This window comes from Heliconius melpomene, chromosome 9 (genome assembly GCF_056956725.1).
Source record: "Heliconius melpomene rosina isolate 202511_hmr_F chromosome 9, ASM5695672v1, whole genome shotgun sequence".
NCBI lineage: Eukaryota > Metazoa > Arthropoda > Insecta > Lepidoptera > Nymphalidae > Heliconius > Heliconius melpomene.
Window position 1 is genome coordinate 6,416,726 of NC_140397.1, and position 24,169 is coordinate 6,440,894.

Genomic DNA, 24,169 nt, shown 5'->3' on the forward strand with positions numbered 1-24,169 from the left:
GATGTACAAGGTGACAGTGATGCAACAGTCACGGTGACAAAAATCAGTAGTGTGCGCTATACCTAAGGAGTACTTTTGATAATCTATTCTAAAACAATCGATCTCAAGACAAACATATCTTAAGATGTACGTATTTCATTATATACATAAGCATGTTTACGCTATTGAAAAGATATCTATACTAATATAATAAAGCGGAAGAGTTTGTTTGTTTGTTTGTTTGTTTGAACGCTAATATCTCTGGATCTACTGGTCCGATTTTCATTGTTTTTGTTTTGTATGAAAGCTGCATTCTTCAGAAGTGCTATAGGCTATATAACATTACATTACACATATATACTAATATATTTTAAAGTACTTTCTAATTTGACATGCAATTTATTCTGCCATGTTAATAACAACCGTCGCGTCGCTACGCAACCGTTACCGCGACATTTTGATGTTCATCCTTATAAATATAAATATAATAGTCACTTTTAGCATTTTATCTAGATTGAAATTATAGTTTACTGTATAAAATTCTAATAAATAATTAAGGAGATGTCACTGATTCCAAATGACCTAGCCTACGGGCGGCATATATGAGTATGACCGACGCGAACGGGCAGATGACGTTGACGGTTTTATAAATTTTCATACATTTTTGATCTATTGTTAACTTTTATGTAATTATTTGCTGTTTATAATTAATTTAAACTACATTTTGGTTCTTTTCTTATTTTATTTGATATTGCCCGCTAAAATTATCCTATTTAATAGAGAGAAATGTTTAGTTATTTCATAGAGTCGATATCTACGAGTATGTACTAGGTACACACGCACGGAAAACTTTAGGTACTTTTTCTAATATTAAGAATACCTATCCTTTAGTTACTTTTAATCCTTTTGTTGGTTCATTTCAATATCTCAGATATTTTTTTCTAATAATATGTCTCTATTTATGATTCTTTTTGATTATTTAAGCTTATATTTTCTTACTAATTCTATTGAAAATTGAAAATAAATTATTAAATATTCTTATAGTAGAAGCAGGCGTAGCCGCGTCCGGGTCCGCTAGTAATAATATAAAAACATTTATTGTTTTGTCAATTTATAAATAGCACTATCCAATTTGAGGCCGTCGTTGCGATGGTTGTGGGTTCGATCCCCTCTCGAGGAAGTGAAATACTTATTTATGTATATATTTCCATTTCTTCGCTCTGGTGTCGGGGCAAAGTGCGGCGTTAAGTTCTGCCCCTCAACACGCAATGCCTCCAAAATTCGGCAGAAAGTGGGGGACAAAGTGTCTTAACACTAGGTTCCCTCTGCCTACCCTGCTGCGTGCGTGACTATCCAATTTCGCATTTCTTGATAAACAATCTGTTGTTGTCATAACTGAATGCGTTTTAATCATTTATGGCAAAAATCACGTCCATTCCAATTTTATTTTCAACACTATTTTTATTATCGATAGTGATAAAAGGGTTTATATTAAAATCTCTTATCATCTGGATATATTAATTTAGTTATTATATTAATTGAGTGACAAATAAACATATCTTATCTGAGCCGATAAGTGGCTATTGTACCGAAATACGTTTGGCAGTTATCGAAAGTAGCACAGAGTGTTAACACGGTTTTTTTTATTAATAAAAAAAATAAATAGATTTTTTTATTTTTTTTAGTAATTAATAACAATAGTATTTTTTTGGGGGTTCTAACAAGTTAAGGGTTGATTCTTATTTGATAGCCGCGTCAGTGTTTTGAAAGCAGTTCGAGTGGGAGCACGTATCTCGCTATGGTGTTTTACGCGAGTGAAAAGTATTAAATAGTTAGTTTGTGTGTTTATTTGTGTATTTTGTTTGATTCTAATCTTGGATATTATTGATTTTGGTAAGTTATATTTGTATAGATATTTTAAATATAAAATTCGAAATATTTTTTTAAATTCTAGTACCTATATATTATTATTTTTAAATTATGTTAACGAAATTTTTTTTGAATAATGCTACTTTACGTCTTTAGCAAGGTGAGGAGAGGGAACCTAGTGTTGAGACACTCCTTTCACTATTATTCGGCAAACTTGTAATTCCACGCCGCGCATCGTTTAGCAGAAAGAGGAAATTAAAATAATACCATTTGAATAATATAAAACTTGTAATAGTAAAAGTTAAATTTGATGTCTGTATTTTAGAATATCATTATATTTTGTACTTTTCAGTAGCTGTTAGTTATTTTAAAACTTTTTTTTAGCAGCTTCTAAATTAGGAATGATATAATACTATTTTTTTTAGTATGTATCAGTTCTTATAACGATTATTTTGTTATTTCATGATATTTGATGATAAAAATATTTTAATTATAAAGTAATAAGATGCTGTCACGGGGATTGTGAATTTTATATTTTCATTTCTTCGTTTTGGTAACGAGGCATAGCACAGCGTTAAGTTCCGAACTAGTCTGAGAGTAGGAGAGTGTCTTAACTCTTAACATTAGGTTACCAGGTTCCCTGCCTTTTGCATTAAGTGCGCGATCTGTATCCTGTGAAGTAAATCTATTTCTTTTTCATTTAGGTCTAACATTATTTACTCCTGAAACTATATTAAATTTCATAAAAAGATAAAAAATATATCAGCAAAAGAAAAATGAATATGAAATCCTCATAACCTTCTATAATTTGTGCTTAAAATTATCATAATTCAGTTTGAAGCTTGAAATTCCTGAATATTTCCTGTTTATTAAATTCCGATGTACTGTATGAAATATATTAATAGTTAAATGTAAATGTATTTAAAAAACTCAAATTTCGCTTAACAAGCAATGTCTCGAATTGGGGCAGAAAGTTGAGAACAGAGTGTCTTGGTACTTAATTCTCTCTGTTTACGCTGTTACATATACGGCAGAAAGCAAAGAAAATTGTGAAGCTGAAAAAATATTATGGAAAAATACGAGCGCTTTGAGGGTTTCGCAGAAATTCGTTACGTTAATTTTTTAAATATTTTTTTAAAAATATTATGGCCACTATTTCTTATGTGCGTTAAAACAAGAATTCTGTTTTTTTTTCTTGCGTAGGTTATATATATACCACGCACAGTACAGTACCTTACCTTACCGTACAGTACCTTTATCACTAATTCTATATACTTCTCCTATTGATTGATACTATTGAACTATTTAGATAAGAAATCTTAAATATAACATGGTTATGATAAAACCATGATATACTTCTTGTTGAAGTATAAACTAACAATTTCATTGAAAGCTGAAAATAAAAAAAAAACATTTGGATCTGATATGGTAAGAAGGCATTATTATTCAATGTTGTTTATGTGGCGCGCTCTGGTGACTAGAAAAAACGCGGCGTTAAGTTCCGCTCTCAATATGTAATGTCTCCAGAATTCTACGGACTATGGGGAACGTAGTGTGCCAACACTAGGTTCACTCTGCCTTCCTTGCTCCATGCAGGATACAGCGTAAAGCTAAAACGTCGATTTACTTTGAACGTAAAATGAAAATTGAATTATAGGGTGATTGGTCCTTAATTAATTATTAATTTGTTAAAAAGTAAATCAGATCTCACGTTCTACTGACTTTTTTAATTAAAAAAAGGGAAGTTAAATGCCATTTTCTCATTAAAATAATACCTTTGACAAAATCTTTAATTATAAAGAAATGGTTGGTTATTTAAACTTTCGCAATTATTTTGGTGACAGACGTCATAAGAAAGATAGGACGATAAAGGTCCTGTGAAGCGTTTCTAATAAGTTCATTGGCTTTTATATTATACGATCATATTTTGTAATTAAATCAATTTATTATTTTCAATTATATTTCTGTTTGAAATATTTAGAACATTCGAGAGTCAGTCACTCTAGAAAGAACTGTAACTGTGAGAATCAATTATATTTTCGCTTTCTTACCTAAAACTAAATTTCTCCACCTATCATGCTGTTGAATTCAAGCTAATAGAGGAGAACGGAGTGTCTTGTTTTTGTGTAGCTAAAATAAAAATCAATCAATATTGAATTTCCCTTTTTCCTTGCAGTTTTACGGTGAGTGAGATAATAGCACATTTTAATATAATATAATAATTACTTAAACACCTAGCTTGAGAGAGATTTTCTATCAAAACTTGCCGTTGAGACCGCCACTCATCACCCAATGCCTCCACATACCGCCGAATTATGTGTTGAGTTGCAGAACTCAACGCCTCGCTTTATCTCGATACCAGAGCGAAGATATGGAAATATGAACGTAATAAATATTTAATTTCCTCGTGTGGGAATCGAACCCACAACCATCCCGTCATATTCACACCCTTGTGCCGCTACGACGGCCTTACGACGTGTCTGTCTATATTAGATATCCAGGTTCCCTTTGCCTACCGGGCTACGTGCGAAACACATCGTGAAGCTTTTATTACCTCGCGTGGGAATCGAATCCACAACCTATCGCTCTTGTAGTCATGCGTGTGTCCTTACACCACGAGCTCATTTATATGAAACAGTTGCTTTATATGACTTCCTAAATCATTTTGTACGCCAATTTTCTGCTATATCTAAGTTTTATTAACGTTATTGGTGGTTGTTAATATTCATGAACACGTTTTATCCAGAATTGACAGAGGTCATTATGGCGTAGTGGGAGCTTCTGTCTATAAGCGTAATAGTTTTAGGCTCGAATCACTTTAGAGGTATTAATTTTATTTAAATTCTTTTTATAAGCGCGGCGTTGAGTTTCGCTATTAATATCGTTAACGATACACTAAAAACGGGTGAACTAAGTGTGTTATTATAAGGTTCTCATAACTTAACTTTTAAGCGAGAAAGTGAGTAGCGTAAAACGGAAAAACTTCTTTATCTGCATCCAAAAATCTAAATCATTTTTTAAAATGATTTTTTTGTTAATGTAGTGATGTGCCACTACACGCATTCTCTATCTTCTTTAGAATAGAGAATACCACTTGTAAATAAAGCTGAGGTTTAAACAACTCGATAAGAATTATGTAAAACATGTATATGGAATAAATAATTCCGTTAAGCCTCTAAACCTCCGGGTCGCTACGTGACATCCTTTATTTTTCCGACAACTGTTTCTATAGTAAAATTTAAAATGTAAATGTGAGATAAAACATAAAATATTATAATTTTATGATGTTATATTTTCACCTGTAATAATTTTATGTATTGGATATAATAATAGCAGCATATTAGCTGATTACATTAGTAGTGGGTTCGATTTTCTAATTTTTTTTAAAAGAAATAAAAATACACTATTGCCTTTATTAAAAACAAATAAGTAATTAGTGCCTATTTTTGGTAGAAACGAGCTATGTCATCTACAATATGGACGCCATTAGTTTTCCCTCATACAAAACCACGTAATTTTCTTCACACCTTTCATGCTATAAGGAATTTCTCTTTCTATTTCCTTTATGTTTAACTGACATGCGTCACTCCTACGAATGAAGCAAATCATATTATTATGTCTAAAATTGGATCAAGTGTTCGTTTTCTATGTTCTATAGAGAATTATCAATAACTGACACATTTATATGTAACTATATAATAATAATAAATGTTGGAATTATTTTTGCTATTAAACAAAGAAGACATTATTCATACGTTGTTCATAAATGTAAATAAATGTGAACAGATTTTCATCAATAAGTGAATTTCATTTTCATGAAATTTCATGAATTTCAATTTCATGAAATTCACTTATTTTATAGGGTTGCCAGAAACATAAAATTTCCTTTATAGGTGGAGCATTATATTTATTCCAGATTTAGTGGCGGATCTCTCTAGTATCTAAGGAAAGGTGAAAAGGAAAAAAATATATAAAAACGGGACGATGATATTAGGCAGGTTATTAAGGTAGAGCAAGAAACTAAAGAGAGACTAGAATGGAGTAGGAATAAAAAGGATTGGATAAACGAACCTAATGATAACCTATAGATGTTAGTCTGAGGCATGGCAATAATTTGTTAAAGAAGGGAAACTAAAAATGTTTAACTAGGTTAAAATAACAAAAACAAAAAAAATACTCTTAAGGTTCATCCTTCTAGGTTCACAGAAAGTCGTAATATAGATAACAGTTATTAAAAGAATATCTGTACTAATAAGCCGATAAAATGTGATGCCAAATATAAAAAAAAAAACGAAAAGATTTCCAAACATTAAACCCTGATAACATTTAATTATACTTATTACTTATAAATTCTTGTCTTATCTATTGCTATTTGCTATCACTCATAATCCTAAGATTGTTTTATTTTTATAAACTAGGTGAAAAGTTGTTTTCATTTATTACATCGGGTGTGTATGACAAAAAAGTTGAAAAACTTTTACCGAATAATCCGATTTCTGAAATATGAAAAATGCATAAAAGACCCTTTCATTTGATATCCCATTAACAAAAGTTTTTTTTTAAGTCTGACATTATGTCATGTAGAGAGCTACATTCAATGTAATGTAATGACACACAGTCGATTAAGACGCTTCTAACAATACCTCATTTGCCAAATATAGTGGTTTAGAAGTTATGCGGAAACAAATGAACATACATACATAATGGTTAAAATCATAACCCTCCTTTTTGGTTCGCCGTGGTCGGGTAAAAATGGAAATCTATCATCAATTACCAGAGAACACCAAATTACGTATTATTTCGTTCTTCTATATAATCTCCTCCATTTTTTTTACTGTATTCTGAAATATAAAATACTAAAATGAATAACTAAAAATTGTTATATTGTTTTTATTTTTAGGCGTACATTCATGAACAGGGTCATAAATTAAAATTTTAAAATTATTTTCCCGGTAGGAATATAACTTTTAACGAAAATGTCAGATTTAATAGAAGTTTGTGTATGAGATAATGAAATGTCACATAATTAGTTATTTATTATTTAAGGGAATACCTCAGTGGCGGTAACAACAATTTTAACGTTTTAACTAGTTGTGGTTTAATTTTCTTTAGCTTTACCCTGTATTTTCCAGGGTAGCCAGAGAGAACCTGGGAACATAATGTTAAGACATTCATTTCCCATTACGACACTTTTATAGTTTCAGTGCGTCTCATTGCGTGTTGAGTGGCATAACTTAACACCGCGCTTTACCTTATAACAAGAATGAGGAAAATGAAAATATTAAACATTTCATTTCCTCGAGTGGGAATCGAACTCCCTAACTGTCGCGTTTACTCTGGACTGGCTTCAGTTTGCACTTGCCACGAGTTAAGTATATTGACAAAGGTTCAAAGCGGAAAACGATGCGAGGGTTGTAGACGATCGTATTGTCAGATCTTGAGGGAGTTCTATAAAGACTTGTTTCACACTGGATTTTCAATTTTCTTAGCTAATATTATAAGAAAGGTTTTAATATTTGTTTTGTTGTTTGTTGCGTTGGTATTGTTAGACGATTTAGCGTCACGCGTATATTCCGCACGTTAAGGTAGCCAGAACTTAGAGTTAATACACTCCGTTCTCCATTTTCCGCCGAATTCTGCAGGCATTGCGTGTTGAATGGCGAAATTCGATGAATTGAGGAACTTGAATTCATTAGCTCGATTCCCACTCTTGAAAATTAAATATTTTAAATTTTCATTTCTTCGCTCTGATGTCGAGGCAACGCGCGGCGTTGAGTTCCGCAATTCAACAAAAAGTCTCAAAAAGAAATGAAAATGTTGGTTGGCTTTCGTAAATCCCTCATCATTCCTCAAGCTCATTCTTACTAAGCTGTGGGATTTAGTGATGCACAAAAGAAGACAAGCCTTTATCACGTCACTCAAATATTCTTTCACTCCATCACTAATTCTGTGTGAAAAATAAATTGCACATAATAAATAAGTTCTTTTTAGGATACTGTCAAGTATAGTTGTTTAGAAAGAATATATTTTTTAGCCAGTCGTGCCGCAGAGGCACAAAATGTGCTGCAAAATCGACTGGTTGTGGGTTCCCCCACTCCCCACTCGAGGAATTGAAATATTAATTAAAAATTATATTTCATTTTCTTTGCTCTAGTGTTGAGGCAAAGCGCGGCGTTGTGTTCCGCTACTCATCATACAATGCCTCCAGAATTGGGCGGAAAATGGGGAACGGAGTGTCTTAACACTAGGTTCCCTCTGCCTACCCTGCTGTGTGCGGGAAACAGCGTGAAGCTGAAAAAAAATATATATTAATTTCTTCGCTTTAGTGTCGAGACAAAGCGCGGCGTTGAGTTCCGCTACTCAACACACAATTCATTCAGAATTCGGCGGAATATGGGAAACGGAGTGTCTTAACACTAGGTTCCCTCTGCCTACCCAGTCGTGTGCGAAATACAGTGTGAAGCTGATTAGTATTTTATAGAATTTTCTTGTATTGAACTGTGTTCTTTAAAAGTTAAGATAGCTAAATAATAAATCTATTAAATAACTAACTTAGCTGTTAATAAAGTGTCATGGAATTAAATTTGTTGTATAGAATTTAGTAATTCCATTTAGAACTTAAAAGCTTTTCAGTAGAGCTTAAGAAGCTTAACGAGACACAAATCTTAATATATAAATATTAATCAAAAGAGATTTAAAGGAATTTATTTAGATATAAGTAAATAAATTAACTAAACTGATAGATTGAAATTATAGTAATGTCAAAACATTACAAAACATTATTTATACTGAAATTTCTTTATATGTTTAATATGAATTTAATGTTTAATTATTATTAATTATATTAGTTTATTTAAATTTACGTCAATATCCATCACTCAACATGCAATGCCTTCAGAAACGGAGAGTTTTAACACTACGTTCCTTCTACCTACCCTGCTGTGTGCGGGATACAGCGTGAAGCTGGGAATCAAAAAAGGGTTAACTACAAAGCTTTAATTTGCCGGGATTACCCTATATATAAGCCTTGTTTATCGTACATAAGTGAATGAAGTACACAATAATGATAATATTTACTCAGCATACAATGAACTCAGAGATAATATTTTTCTTTTACGGTAAAGGTACTTTCCGTAACGTGTTTCTATTAAATTATGTTGTTATTATAGTTATTTTTATTTTTGTGTATTTGCAGAAGCAGAAGTGGATTTTTTTCACGCTTCACGCTGTATCCCGCTTGTAGCGGATTAGGTGTAATAGTGTAGCATTTCGCTTCTCACTTTCCGCTGAATTCTGGATGTATGCGTGTGTGCGTTGAATGGCAAAACTCTAAGAAATATATTTTAATAGCGCCATAGAAATTTATATTTATTAGTTTCAAGAACATAGAAAATTAATCGAATATTTCAATGGCAGTATTGTTTAAAACAAAGGTCTACTTAAGTAAAACTTCATAATTCAGTTTCAAGATTGAAAACTACTTGTGAGTTGCAAACTCCCCGAGCTCTCGGAAAGGGGATTCTTTTTTCCTAGTTGTTAACTCTTTTAGTATAATACTTGAAGTTATCGGATAATTCCTTCGATCAATTTCCTTGTCCGCTTTATTTTTTAGAACTTAACTTAGTATTTTATTAGGATTGCTTTTATTAAAAAACTCTTATTTAAAAAGAAAAATGTCTTCTTCATAAAAGTAGTAGATTTTTATTTATTTGGACTTCTCTCTCTCTCTCCTACCCCCCCCCCCCCTTGTTACTTGCAAGGTGAATAAGGAATTAAAAAATATATAGGTACATCACTGTATTCGTCTGTTATTTTTCCATGTTTTGTCAGATGACATAACTTTACGGGTTCAAAGCTCGATTCTATATCTAAATAATTTTGCTTGAAATTCTTCGTATGATCGTATTTCTTTGAATGTCCGCTTAACATTATAATAAAAGGAACATCCAAAAGGAAATGAAAATAATATGAAACAAATGAAATCGAAAGGAAGGAAAGGAAAGCGAAATTTCTAAAAATTTGAATATTTTCCTCAACGATGTTTAAATTAAGACATTAATATCAGAACTCAATAAAGATATTTTTATTTCTACGATTCCGTTGTTACAATTTCATAATATTTTAAAGTGTATCGGTGTTACACTGTATCCCGCACACAACAGGGTAGGTAGAGGGAACCTAGTGTTAAGACACTCCGTTCTCCACTTTTTGGTCAATTGTAGAGCCATTGCGTGTTGATAAGCAGAACTCAACGCCGCGCTTTTGTCTTGCTAATAGAGTAAAGATATGATAGTACTAATAAATAAAATATAATTCCTCCGACTGGGATTGAACCTACAACCGTCGCGTTACAGTTTGTGCCCCGGCGCCAGGACGGGCTCTATTGCAATCTTAACAAAACAATATTCATTAAAGCTTCTTCTTGCTTTTTCTTAAGTAAAAAGGATTTGATACTGTTTTAATAAGGAAATAAATAAAATACATTTTGAGTCGGTGCGGCGGTACGACAGTGTCTTACTTGGTACATGGATTCCCTTTATAGTGAAGAAGAAACTAGAAACCTTGAATTAAGTCACTCCGTTCCCATTAAGACACTTTCGTTCTGAACTTTTCACCTAATTCTGGAAGCATTGCGTGATGAACTGCAGAGCTCAATGGCCTTTGCCTCGTTATCAGAGCGAAGTAATGAAAATATGAACTATTTCATTTCTTTGAGTGGTAATCAATCCCGCAGCCGTAAGATTTCATTATATCATATTACAATGTTTCACGTTACGGTATGTCGTAAAACAATCATTACTCTAATATAGACCTATAAAAATGTTCCTTTATTACAATCTCCATTACCCATGTAGGCGTATTTGTGCTATTTATATGAGAGTGAGAGTGAGAAACATGTGAAATCTAATTAGTACAACATTAAATGTTCCGAAAAACGGACGGAAAATAGAGAACAGAGAGTGAGAGAGTGTACGAACACTAAGCTTTATGTGTCTACGCTGCCATATATGGGATACAGTGTGAAGCTAAAAAAATAAACAATAAACGTGCATTGAAGCTGAAAGAAATAAATTTCACAATTTCAACCGTCACTTCGTATTATCTAACTTTTATTCTCAAACATTAAACTTAGACAATAGAACTTGAAAAGCTTTTAAAAGCTTTTATAAAATTTATAAAAGCTTTAAAACTATAAGACAATATATATATTTCTTTGTATATATATATAAGAGAAAGCTAGAAAGACTTTGAGTTATTAATAGTTCCGTAGACAGCGTGTTAGCGTCATTGTAAATACGTTTTTGAACTTTACTCGCGTGCGAAGTGATGAATTGCAGTTGTTTTGCTTATTTATTGTTATATGATAATTATATTTTAAGATTTTTAAAATATTTTTTTCGGCTTATAGCGTTTTATCCTGCATATAGCAGGATAATAGGCTGGGAGAGAAATGAGGAAGTCCGCCGAGGCAGGCACAAGCGTGTGATTTTAAACGCGATGGCTGTAAGTTCGATTCCCGCTCGGGAACTTATTGGACTTAGAAAGTTGTTGATAGTTGATATTTTTAATTTAGAGTAGTTAATTTAGGTAGTAGAACTTAGAGAGGACTACGACAGCGGGAAAAAAAGAGATTTGCCATTTTACGTAATGTCTACGCAAATGAAGTCGCGAGCGACAACTAGTTTATCTCCAATTCTTAAATAAAATAATATACTTAGTATAACAATACATTTTAATTCCATGCTTAATTAATTAATATAGGTAATCAAAAACTAATTATTAAATTTATTACGCACATATGTAACTAATAGTTTGTGTTATGTTTATGAATGAGCTTTGTTATACCGAAAGCTGTGGATTATGTTTGTTTTCATTAATTGTACTTAAATTAAATTGATATTGTTGTTTTAATTAATTATCATCCTTTTAAATGTTTTTTATAATAGTTTTTTCGCTCTCACACTCTACTCTCCACTTTCAGATGAATTTTGAAGGCATAGTGTGTTTAGTGGTGGAACTCGCGCTGTGCTCTTGCCTCGAGATCTGAGCGAAGAAATGAAAATTTTAAATATTTTATTTCCTCGTATCAAACCCGCAATCTGTCGCGTTTAGTCATACACTTGTGCCACTGCATCACGACTGTCTCACGACCCACGTTATATTTAAAAAATAAACTATTTTCTCAGCCGCTATGCACTGTCTCTAAAGTAGATGAAAAGTGTTAAACGGAGTACATATATTTTTTGCATATTTAAAAAAGAAACAAATAAAATATAAAGATCAAAAAGAAATACCAAACCAATTATTTAAAAATAAATAAATTTTAAACTTTGATTGAAATGAATTCTCAAAGCTCTTGGTAATTGTTCCAAGAATTGCTGAATATTGATTTAATATTTGCAGCGTTGCTTTCAGCAATATTGTGTAGGACGAGATGCTATAAATAATTATAATTAATTATTAATTAAGTCAGGTTAAATATCGAAACTAAAGCCCGGTTTCCACTGCGAAAAACAAGCGAGTAACGCTTAGGCGGGTTGGACTCCTTTTAAATAAAATAGGTTTACATTTCCACCAACAAAGAATTTTGTATTTCGTCATGAAAACCTAATATTAAGACACTCCGTTCCCCATTTTCCGCATAATTTTCAAAGCATTGTTGATTGGCGGAACTTAACGCCGCGCTATCCTCCTTACCAGAGCGAAGAAATGACGCGCTTGTACCACGGCACCACGACAGCCTCACCTACGTGTAATATTTTAACTTATTTTTGAGCTTTGACCTAAATTCACATATAGGCAAATTGAATTATTTTACTTATATATATATACGTTTATATTTTCTTAACACTGTATAAATAATTTTCTACAAATAAATTAATCCCTTTTAGGGGGTCATAAATTATGTGTTTACGGAAGCGTTTCCCAGTAATGAGATTGTTATGCCGTTGCTGCTCAGTGGATTATATGATATTTTCTTTTCTTCAGTTTAAAATTGTTAAAATATATTTTTTTAAAAGTAAAAAAGAAATCCTCCTGTACACGGCAGGGTAAGCAGATTGTACCTTGTGTACAGTTTTATTATATTTAAAAAATAAAATTATGTAATAAAAATCATAAGCAAATGTCACGTTTATCTCACACTTAGGTAGTGGGAACGTGGGAACCTAGTTTCAATACAATCCGTTCCGAATAAGAGACTTTCATTTTACACTTTTCAAACTATGGATTGCGTGTCGAGTGGCGGGACTCGACACAACGCTTACGTTACCAGGTCGAGGAAATCAAAATATTAAATGTTTCATTTTCTCTAGTGGGATTCAAACCCATAATATGTTGCTGACGGTCGCACGATTGTGCCTCTGTGCCACGATTGCCCTCAAAAAGATATCCAATATTTTAAAAGTAAAAATGGGACATTGGAAAAGCTAAAAAAAAATAATAGGACACGAAATTTTTAAACTTTTCTTAGTAATAAGTCTAATAAATAAAATTATTTCTAAGAAAATTTATTCATTATGTATGATCAAAACTAAATTGAGGTTAAATACTTTTTTAGTTTTCAATAATTTTATTAAATCTTCGTCTACTGACGACGTTGCGTCGCCATTCGGACGTGCCTCGTACTATGATGGTTAAGACTGCACATTCTATTGAGGGGATTCTTATAATTAAAATGTATTTATTATTTCTCCCTTACACATTTTTTAAAGCATAAAGCACATAAACGCCAATTAAATGTAAATTTTTATACAGTAGTAGCTTCACGCTGTATCCCGCACACAGCAGGATAGGCAGAGGGAACCTAGTACTAAGACACTCCGTTCCACACTTTCTGTCGAATTCTGGAGAAATGTAAATATAAACGTAAATAAATATTTCACTTCCTCGAGTGGGGATCGAACTCACAACCGTCGCGTTACAGTCACACCCTAGTGCCGCTGCGCAACGACGGCCTAAAACAATTTCATATTTTTACTTTATTATGCAATATTAGGTGAAAATTTCGAAATATACTTGTGTTACAAGCTATTTTCATATAATTATGTTAGCGGAATCATTTCACGATGCCGCTTTGCATAAGCAGTGTATGAGTACAGGGAGATGTACTGGAGCCAATATAGATAAGTTGAAAATGTCAGTACTAGATATATTTTCGTTTAAATTGTTATGTTTATAATGTGATTAAAAAGGAATATACATTGTGTCCCAGGAGTCAACGATAAAACGAAAACAGGTGATAGACCAAGTCGTGACAGTTATGAGAAAAATATGAAAAAAATTCTGTCATGTATTTTTCATATTATATTAATTTTTCTTTCTTTTAAAAGTAGCAGTTCAAGCGGGCGAAGCCGCGAGCAGGTCGCTAGTCTGTTATATAATGTATTGTTAAATCCTTTTTTCTGCTTTCATTAACTCCAAACGATTAACAAAATGTCATTGAAATAACGAGAAAAAACGCTTTAGTTTAAAATTCATTTTGTGTAGGTAGTGTTTTATTTGATAGAATTTGTTTTGGACATGAAAAAATTCTGAAACAAGGCTTTATATGAAAACGTATGCCATTGTGAATTATGCAAGAATATTTTACAAAATTTGCATATTTTTTTAAACGGAATGTGTTAGATAAAGATAAATGTTTATATTTATTTATATTGTACTGATTTGGCTTTTATTTTGATTCTTCAATGAAAAATATAAATAAATGTTAATAGTAAACAAATAAAAATGTTTGCTTGTAACACCATCTACTCAATCCTAGTCACAAGTGCAGAGTTGGGCTACGATTCACATTTGACATTTCAATTTCTTCGCTCTGGTGTCGAGGCAAACCGCGGCGTTGTGTTCTGCCACTCAACACGCAATGCCTCCAGAATTCGGCAGAAAATGGGGAACGGAGTGTCTTAACACTGGGTCCCACTGCCTATCCTGCAATATGCGGGATACAGCGTGAAGCTGATAATTTTTTTTTATTGTAAATAACAAGAATGGATCCTAACTCATAAGCTGCGACAAAATATCTTCGTTAACTATAAAAAAAGGTAGGTAGTTTTGTTTTAATGAACAATACTCGCGTTTGAATCCTCCCTTCCAAGCAACTTACTTTGTTCTTCCGACGCCCACGTACGCTGGTCTTCGATTCTTCTCACTATATCAAACGTACCGTATGTACAGGACATTTCTTACTTTTCCATTGTTTTGCAGACTTATAGCAGAAAGGAGGATTTTATAAAAAAGTTGAATGAAAGGAATGGAACCGAGGGTATATACTAATTGAAGGCCGGAGGAACCTTGTGTTAGCATACTCCGTTCCCCATTTGCCGCTGATTCAGGAGACATTGCGTGCATCGACAACAGGGCGAAGGAAATATTAAACATTTAAATTTCTCGAGTGAAAATCGAACCCCCAACTTGTCGTATCTACAGTCACAATTTGTGTTTTTGCAGCACGACTGGCTTCTAAGAACTAAACAAAGAGGCAAAAATTTGTTACTAATATTTCTCCGAACTCCAAGTGGGAATGGAACTCACAACCGTCGCGATTACTTCGCCAGGATTTCCTCAACCTAGGTTCCCCTATTAAACAATTGAAGAAAATACGTAATTTGTAATTATAAAGCTATAAATAAAACTCTTATAGTTTAAAGTGTTTGACAATGTATTGGCGCCATTGTTATAAGATAATAATAATTGTTCTATATATTAATTAAGATATAAACAACCTAAAGGAGCTGATTGTCGTAGTATGTGCGTCATAGTTTTCAATAGTTTACATGTTTTCCTTTTAACCAATGTTACTTGAAGGCCAGGTGCCTCGTGGCGCAGGAAAACTAGCGTGACTGACGTGGGTTCGATTTTACTTCCTTGAGTGGACTCTAGGAAATGAAATATATAATATTTTCATTTCTTCGCCGTGGTTTCGAAGAATAGTGCGGCGTTGAGTTCCGCTACTAGTTACGCAATGCCTCGTGAATTAGGTGGAAGGTGGGGAGTAGAGTGTCTTAACACTAGCTTCTATATGAAAACTCTGCTGTGTGCGGGATAGAGCGTGAAGCTGATTTAATTATAATTTTTTATTAATATATCCATGCAATCTCAAGATAAATGATCGTGACTGACGGACAACAAAGTGATCATATAAGGGTTCCGTTTTTTACCTTTTAAGGAACCCCAATGAAAAGTCCAAATTTCATATCAACGTTTTTGTATTTTGACTGAAATATTTCAAAAGACTTAAAGAATGTTTAAGAAATTAAAGTGCGCGTAATATCTTACTGCTCCCTACAAAAGAAGTACATGTGATAGCTGAACAAAAGGTTCTTGCTGTCAGTTCATGGATTTTTAAGCTCTTTAGATGATTCTAGGTGATAGGGCAATTGCTTTTCAGAGATAGTCGTGCTTTATTTTTTTTATAAATTGAGCGAATATAGCAAAAAGCTTAGCTTCACGCTATATCCCGCATATCAGAATAGACAGAGGGAACCTGGGAAAATAGTGTTAAGGCACACTTTTATTCCGCACTTTCCGCCGATTTATAGAAGCAGTGCGTATTGAGTAGCGGAAATCAAAGCCAAAACCAAAGCATTTGCCAGAAGCTCATTACCAGAGTAAGTAAATTAAAATAATAAATATTTCTGAACTGGAAATCGAACCTATAACCGTCCCAAGTCCCATATACAGTCATGCTTTGGTTCACCCCTACGCCACAATTGGCCAATAAATATAAGATTAAAATTAATTAAGTGCCTATTACAGGTTGACAATTTATTTTTACTTTGAAGTTAGCTGTGAGGCACATGTGTGGAAGAAATAATTAATGATTTAATTTACATATAAATAATAGGTAATATCACGATTGAATGATTTCTAGTAAGAAAATAAGACAAGAATGGGTTTAATTTTTTTTTTAGCAATTGTTGAATCCAATCTTCTAGTTTATAAAAAGTTGTAGATTTACATTTTTAGTCTGTTTTTCTTTGCTTTTGACCCAACTGGTAAGTGAAGCAAAATTAATGACAGTTTCTATAATTATGAACGATCATGATTATAATTTTAATTAGAAATCCTAAATAAGCAATTGTATAGTAGATTCTCAATCAAATTAATAATTGTCCAATTTGTTTTAGATTGCCAGATATGATTTAATCTGTGAATGTTGTAGTTTATAATATTTAGTTCTAGTTAATAGAATTACTCAGTTTTGTATGTTTATACAAAAGTTCTGGGTTCAAATCTAGTCTGGGGATAAAAATGTTTCATTAATCCTAAGCAATCAATTTGAAAAAGTTTTAGTTATGTGAAAATAAAAAAGAACAAAATTGTTTTTATGCACAACTGTAATATTTTTTCAGTATTTAGTATTTGTATAATAATAATAATAATAATTAAAACATATGTAAATTTTAAGTTTAAAGTTAAATGAGAAAAAAATACAAATATGTATGAATAATTATAATTTATCAGTCTGTGAAACAGTTTTCAGATTATTATAATAAAGTGTTTTTTTTCTTAAGACTAATCTTGAAAATAGCTGAATCGATTTTGATAACATTTTCATAAGCAATATTTTTAGATCACATCTACAACTAGAAAATCGCAAATAATTCTTTCTGCGAAACCAGAGACAATTCGCAGTAATGAAAAAAATATATATTAATCTATATATAAAAGGACTTGTCCTCACTGACTGAGGTAAGACGCACGCACAGCCGTAACCGCTGTGCGTAGAAACGTGGAATTTGGACAGATGTTTACTTTTGTAATCTAGACATCCACTAAGAAGGGATTTTAAAAAAATATAACCCTAAAAGGGTGAAATAGGGGTTGTAAGTTTGTATGGAAAAAAAATTAAATCGGCACCGATTTTTATAAAATTTGAAATTTAGATTTTTAAAAGTATTTAATTGAATACGTGTTTCATAATTTTCTAGAATTCTCCCGCTAAGGGTGCAAATAAGGGGTTGAAAGTTTGTATCGATTTTTTTAAATCGGCACCATTTTTTATTAAATTTGAAATTCAGACTCTTAAAAGTATTTAATTGAACACATGTTTCATGGTTTTCTAGAATTCACCCCCTAAGGTTGCAAATAGGGGATTGAAATGTTTGTATGGAAAAATCTTCTAATCGCCACCGATTTTTATAAAATTTGAAATATACTCTTAAAAATATTTCATTGAAGACATGTTTCGTGGTTTATTAGAATTCACCCCTAAATAAGCAAGCGAAGCTGCGCGCGTCCGCTAGTATTAAAATAAATCGTAAATTTTCGGAAACCGTGTCAATCGTCTCCTCCAATCTGTTCTATTTAAACGATCGCTTTGAATCATTCCATCGTTGAAAACAAATGTTTATCTTATTGCTATTTGGTCGGCGAGAATGCTTTATCACGGTCATAGTATTTTTGTTTAACCGACTTTTGTAAAAAGGAGGAGGTACTTTCGACTGGGTGAACCGATTTTGATTATTCTTTTTTAGGGGTTGCACTCTTGCATAAGGGTGTGACTGTAACGCGATGGTTGTGGGTTCGATCCCCACTCGAGGAAGTGAAATATTTATTTACGTTTATATTTCCTTTCTTCGCTCTGGTGTCGAGGCAAAGTGCGGCGTTGAGATCTGCCACTCAACACGCAATGCTTCCAGAATTCAGCAGAAAGTGGGGAACGGAGTGTCTTAACACTAGGTTCCCTCTGCCTACCCTGCTGTGTGCGGGATATAGCGTGAAGCTAGATAAATTTCCCGCATTATCTATATTAGATATTGCTTATATATTTCTGTTTACTTTATTTCCAAAATATCAAAAGGATCCCAACGTTGTCTCTTATTTCACTAGATCGAAGAAAATGAAGATACTACATGAAAATAGCCAATTACTGTTTTTAATTCTATGTTTTATTACTAGAAACTTAGAACTGCGTTCAATATTTACAGTAATTTTATGAGAATTCAAAAAAATTAAGTCGAGATGCTTTTATTAAAAATATTTTAATCATTTGATTTGGCGTTATAAAATATAGCAAATTTTAACTTTACATAAAAATTAAATACATTAAACTCATAAATATTTATTGTTGAGAATCGAATCCATAACTATCACATATACAATCAGTTCCTCCTGCGCCATTAGTTTTAATATAATGAATTAATTATAAAATTAATAATAATTAATTAATTAAATTACTTCTGTCCTACATTAATTTCAATATAATATATCAAAAGATTTATTATAAAGCCTCACAAAAGTGATATTTGCAAAGCAATCGAGACTCACAATCGATAGTTAGTAAGAAATGTTTACGTTATCATAGCTGCGTACGGGCGGTCGGTAGTGGGCGAAGCACTCGATGCAGATAACACCACTTCAAAGTTAAAAATAAATTTATCTAAAGATTACTTGCTATGAAAATACTTAATCTGTCGTGGAACTAATAATTTAGAGAGTACATTTTTTTGAGCCGTTTTTGAAGATTTAGTTTATTTAGGAACTAGCGGTCCCGTGCGGTGCTACGCCCGCTTGAAATGGAAATATTAATAAAGAAATTGAAAGCTAAAGATTTAGTTAATTCAGCAAAACGGTTGTATAAAATAACTGTTACGGCAATTAACAAGTTTGTCGAACTAAGTACTTTAAATTGGCATGTTTTTTTAATTTATGAATCGATTGTAATAAATAAGCCCTATGTTTTCAGAAGCTTGCCAAAATCCAATAGTGAAAACCGCATCTAAATTAGATAAGCTGATTCTAAGATTAGTGATAACAAACGCACAGACAAACAGACAAAAAAATTAAAATCATTGTTTTGGGTTCTATTACGTTAATAAAGGTTCCCAATAAAAAAAAATTAAAATATCTTCCAAGTACAGACCCCTCTTACGGTTTTATTATAAGTATACACTATAGATAGATAGTAGACTATAGTAAATGTGACGGTTGTGGTTTAGAACCCCTAATTCATGGACTTCCACGAATTGTATGAGTAGAAATTTAATAATTTGACAGAAAGTTACAAAAAATGATATTTCCGATATTATAAAAGTTAATCGAAATCTCTACATTAAACAACTAACTCTTAAAAATTAATTTAAATTATATCAACGGCCTACACCTATCTCTTATAACATTATATATGACTTAGTAAATAGATTTCGTCCAACCCACAGAAGGGGTCTTTGAATTATTACAGTCCATTTACCCTGCAAGGGACTATGTACTCAAATGTGGATGTTAAAATTACTTGATTTTCATATAATTTCCAATTTCCGTTGTCTTTTAATCAAGTAGTCTGAAATAAATAAATTCTACAAATAATATTATGAATTCTGTCATGTCTAATATTTGATCATAAATTATATTTTTTTTCGCTTTATGCTCTGTCCCTCACATAGCAGGGTAGACAGAGGGCACCTATTGTTAAGACACTCTCTTCCCCATTTTTCGTCGAATTCTAGTGGCGTTGCGGGTTGAATGGCGCAGTTCAACTGGAAAGGAATATCCTAGCACTAGAAACTCTCCGCCTACCCTACTATAAAATCCATTTTTTTCTCCTGAAAGATATCACTTCTCTATAAGAAAATATCAAAATACGAGTATATGCAGTCGATATAAGCGTGCCGTACATTTCAACCTATAAAATAATATTAATTACAAACAAACGTTAAAAACAATACTATCGTTTACTCGTTACGTTTACGTTTATTTTCGTGTTTAATGTCACGATAAAACTCGCAATGCAATGGACACATATGAAAGCTATTCTTGCTGTTAATTACTCATTTATGCTTTTAAACTTAGAGTACATGTCATAGAGGAATAAAAAATATATATATTTTAATTTTAGTTTCTCTTTGTATTCCACAGATAGCAGAGGGAACCCGGGAACCTAGTGTTCAGATATCTTTTCTTATTAAGACAATTCCGTTTCCCACTTTCTGCCGAATTCTTGAGCCGCGCTTTTGTCCTAACACCAGAGCGAAGAAATGAAAATATTAAATTTCATTCAGTTCAGAATTCCAGAATTTGGCAGAAAATAATTTAAAGCATTATTTTTATTTTTATAAGTTCCAAACCCATTAACAGTAAGATACAAGGAACCACTGTGCCATGAGGGTCTGTTGAATTACTGACAATATATAACACAGACAAACTGTCTTACGTCATATTCATATGTTTATCGATATGTCGTCATTCCAATAGAACTGATGTCGATAGTTTTATCTTCACGGCCTTCATGGTGTTTTTCATGGGATTAACACACCCTCATGTTGTTTTTTGTTTTCGAATTTCCTTTTTTATATATGGATGTTAATATAAAGGAGAAGGTATTTTGGAATTAAAATTGTATATAATATTTATTTTTTCATTTCTTCGCTCTAGTGTCTAAGTGAAACGCGGCGTTCCGCCACTAAATACGCAATACCTCCGGAATTCGGAAAATGAGAAACGGAGTGTCTTAACACTAAGTTCCCTCTGCCTACCCTGCTGTGTGCGGGATAAAGCGTGAAGATGATTTTAAAATTATATGTAAAATAATAGTTCAACCACTTTTAATATTTCCTTTTGTTTCTATATATGTGCACAAAATTTACCAAACTTTTACTATCTGACGAACGTTGGAACATATCAAAGATATTGCACAGACGAATTTGACGCTAGGATTTAGATTAAATACCATTTTGATAATAAAACCTGCGCAGTGGTGCCAAGTTCACGGAATTCGTCATTTAATTCGAGTAATAAATCAATAAGAATTACGAGTTCGACATTATTTTCCTACTGATGCTGATGAAGGTTAAAGGTACTATAATCGATTGCTTGTTAATACGATGACATAAGCTTCCATCTAAGCTTTTTAATCTGTGTAATTCTATATGTATTTTTAGATTAATGTAATTTAAGTACTAAGCCATAAAATATTAGAATATTAAAAAAGGTAATATAATAACGTTTTTTTTTAATTTGCCGCCGTATCCTGCATCGCCAGGTAGATAGATTGAATCAAGTGTTGGGACACTCCGCTCTCCACTTTCTGCCCTTAGTGACACCCTTAGAGGCACTGCGTGTTAAGTAACGGAACATAATTAATTTCACGGAGTGTAAATCGAACCCATAATCAACCGTCGTTTCCAGTCAAATTCTTTGCTGCTGTGCCATTTATTATAATAATCCAAAATCAAATTTTTAAAGAAATATACAGAAGAAGTCGGAAAAAGCTACTAGTACAGTACAAACATTCATTTAATTTAGTAGGGGAAACGAAAATAATAATGAGGATATTGCATTTCCCTTCTGATGGTCGTAATGTTGTTTTAATTAAGATAATTTCATACATATGTAACAGTTCGATTATTCGAAACATTGCAGACTGCATTTAATTCCTTTTATTTCTTAACTAGTCCGAACGCGAGACCCGAACGCGGCTACGCCCGCTTGAACTATACGAATATTTATTAAATATATTTATGAAATTATTTTCAGGTTTCAATAGAGAGATGCGTTAAGCAAGCTCATTTTGGGTGACGTTTTCTAACAAAAAATTTAGCAAATCGTTGCTTAGCAACGGCGGTTGTTATTAACGTGGCGGAATAAATTGCATGTCAAATTTATAAATATTTTAATATATTGGTATATATCGAAAATAATACAAATGTGAGAAAAAAAAGTATCCTATGTTCATCCCGAGACCCTAAAGTATCTCTATATGAGTATTTTATCACAATTAAATTAGCGGTTTGGGCCTGATTGCGTAAAAGACAGACGGACAGACAGACATACTTTCGAATTTATAATATAGGTATGGAAGGTATGGATACAAAATGTTTTTTATTATATTGTAATTTCGAAGCTCTTTGTATATTTTTTGTGTACTTTTGCGTGGGTATATTTTGTTACCTTTACACGCTTTATCTCGCACTTATGTAGCAGGGTAGACAGATGAAACCTGGGAACCTAATATTAAGACACTCGGTTCCCATTCACACACTTCCGTTCCCCAATTTCCGGCGAATTCTCAAGGTATTGTGTTATGAACCCACAACCTATAGCGCTTTACAGTCATATGCTAGTGCCCCTGCACAACGACTTGCCTAAAAAATATCATGTAAATAATTTAAAAACTTATAAAATATTATTACAAATAAAATAATAAAAATATTGTTTAAGACTAAAGCTGGTAACATGAGCCACTGGTAGTCTAAATTAAAAAAAAAAAAGAAAGTAAGGAGAAATGCAAATGGCGGGAACGTTATGGGAAAATAATCGCTTGGAAGTCGTTCATAAATTTACACTTTTAATACTTTTAAAATTAATACAATCTCATTTGTGGCTTAAAAATAAATTTTAAATTAAAAGTACAAGAAAAATAACATCTAATTTCTTTACTAGTGTTCGAGACAACTAAGTGGTAAGATATGTTTCAACGATTTGTCTTCTTGTGACATGAAATAATTAGTTGGAAGTTTCTTAGTATTTTAAATAAATTAAAATTAAATTAAATCAGCTTCACGCTGTATCCCGCACGCAGCAGGGTAGGCAGAGGGAACCTAGTTTTCATATCCTCGAGTGGGGATCGAACCCACAACCAGTCGGTTTTACAGTCACGCTTTGTGCCCTGCGCCACGACTGGCTTCTATAAAAATAAAAGCTTGAAAATGATTTTTGTAGGAATATAGAATATTTGCATGTAATTATATATATAAAAAAATACAAACTTAAATATATAAATATAAGTTTGTAATGATTTATTTCTATTAACTACCTTTAGGATATTTTACTTTATTTGTATTATAAGTTCTCCAAGTAGGTCCACGGCAATAAATGTTGCTAAAGGATCCGACGCTTATCATTTTCTATAATGATTTGATTCTCTGAGCTGAATATTTGGTATTAATTTTAGCTTGATTCCTCGGGATAACTGATGTTGACAAATGGACAGACGGACGATAAAGGTTCCGGATCCTATAAGGGTTCCGTTTTTTCCCAACTAAGAATCGAAAGCTAAAGCCTGTACATACAGTATAAAATAAATCCTTCTCAAATGCATTCGTGATGGCGTCGTTTATCTTGTTCTCGTAGTACTAACCTCTGCCATAAAAGCTGTAGAACGCCATTTTGTCTCATGTTCTATTAATTATAGAGTGTAATAGAGAGAGAGAGTATTATATGCATACTAGCGGACGCGCGCAGTTTCACTTGCTTATTTAGGGGTGAATTCTAATAAACCATAAAACATGTGTTCAATGAAATATTTTTAAGAGTCTAAATTTCAAATTTTATAAGAATCGGTGCCGATTTATTTTTTTTCATACAAACTTTCAACCCCTAT

The 24,169-nt window shown here is 32.4% G+C and overlaps 1 protein-coding gene across 1 annotated transcript in view; it reads left to right on the plus strand.

The window, feature by feature from the left end:
• Positions 1 to 1,603: 1,603 nt before the first annotated feature.
• Positions 1,604 to 24,169, plus strand: part of LOC146536382 (uncharacterized) — a 32,764-nt gene continuing 10,198 nt past the window's right edge. Inside the window, exon 1 of the mRNA XM_085190027.1 lies at positions 1,604 to 1,872. The gene's annotated coding sequence lies outside the window, so the exon portion shown is untranslated. The remainder of the gene's footprint in view (positions 1,873 to 24,169) is intronic.